General features: G+C 35.2%; 1 non-coding gene across 1 annotated transcript; it reads left to right on the forward strand.

Moving 5' to 3' along the window:
• The first annotated feature begins 443 nt into the window (after window positions 1–443).
• TRNAI-UAU (transfer RNA isoleucine (anticodon UAU)) lies at window positions 444–517 on the forward strand. Its single transcript has one exon. It is a non-coding gene; the product is annotated as a tRNA-Ile (tRNA).
• The last annotated feature ends 1,143 nt before the right edge of the window (window positions 518–1,660 follow it).

Consider the following 1,660-nt stretch of genomic DNA (forward strand, 5'->3'; position numbering starts at 1 on the left):
TTGGTTCCTCTAAAATCTGCCATATTCCTCGTTCTGCCAATGGTGCGGCTCATAGTTTGGCCAAGTTGGCATAAGTTTTTTCTTCTAATTTTCATTGGTTTGAGGAACCTCTGGATATAATCTAGGATATCCTCTTTAAGGATTGTATGCCTTCTTTTTTATATAAATAAAATCACTATCGTTTCCTCTAAAAAAAAAGGATGACTAATGCTACAATAATTAAGAATTCCAACTGCCAGTAAGGGTGTCAGTCCTTAATTACTATTATTATTATTATTTTTTTTTTTTTCTGGACTCAGTCCACACAAAACCCATTTACGAATTAGATGAACAGGTTTAGATTACAAAAACTAAGACAATAACTATAATAATTGGAACTTTCAATCGTATAACTATTTTCCTTATTACAGTTAATAATGTAAATCAGTTCATTACAATAAGCAGGTCCCGTAGCTCAGTTGGTTAGAGCGTTGGTCTTATGAGCCGAAGGTCGCGGGTTCGAGCCCCGCCGGGACCATACTTTGATTTGTGTTTAATTTTTAGCCCTTTTTTCCCTAAATTTCACCATATTAACCATTTGATATTCTGCAAAATGATATGAGATTCTATCCCTTTCGTGTTGTCGACTGTTAAGTGTTAATTCCGAAGATCATACACCGCTAAAAATCAATTTTGTTGGTGTTGAAAAATAACCCTTAAACTCGCCTTCATAGGTTTAGGGTTTAAGCTTTTGTATTCTAATTCAACTTCTGTCATATATATTGTCCCACTAATCCAACCACCTTCTTTATACATGGTCCCAAACATCAAGCGTTGCTTCTAGTTTCTGTTGTCCTATTTCTGTAAAAATTCATAGCAATGCTCATTCCTCAACAACAATTTGTACCTAGAGAGGGTTTTGATCCGGAATCATTTGGTTCCTTCTTCGATCCCGTTTTGTATGTTTTAGTATGTGTCCTTACACGGTCACACCTCCGTAGTATTTGTAATTTGGTTCTCTTGTTTGTGGATGTTTTTATTATTAATTTATGCAATTTGTACTTTAATTGAAGCAATAGGTGGAAGAAGGGAGGAATGAATGATAATGTTTAGAATCTTTACATGCAACTGCAAATTTTCAATGAGAGAAATAATGAATAGAGATTTCGTGCTATGTCACCAATTGTAATTTCAGTAGTGGCCAGCGTGCATTGGATTTATGTGGTTGATTTGTGAAGTAAACCCTGCATCTTTCTCAATGGTATCTGGTCTATATATACGACTGTTTTGTACTGTGGCATATCAGCAGCATCTTGATTAATACAAATGAGTTCAGGGATTCCGTCTTATGAAGTTTTCATTTGGAAATTCGCTCATTGTTTACTCAAGGAATTGCCTGTGGTTGTAATTCTCAAATTTTGTGTCTGTTACTATTTTAATCTGCACTCATACATTACAACCTATTTTCTAGACAGGTACAATCTGGTGCCAAAAAAATCAAATGCACTTCTTGGTGTCCCTGAAAACCAATTGAAGATATAGCTGTCGCTCGGATTTAAGCTGCATTTTCGGCATCTAAGCTAAATCATTCTAATGTGTAAATAGTTTTGCGCTTCGGTTGTATTCGGTTGTATATGATAATTTTTGCATGAGTATGCGCTTAGGGTACAAGCAACAACTG

Source organism: Pyrus communis, chromosome 14 (assembly GCF_963583255.1).
Source record: "Pyrus communis chromosome 14, drPyrComm1.1, whole genome shotgun sequence".
Lineage (NCBI taxonomy): Eukaryota > Viridiplantae > Streptophyta > Magnoliopsida > Rosales > Rosaceae > Pyrus > Pyrus communis.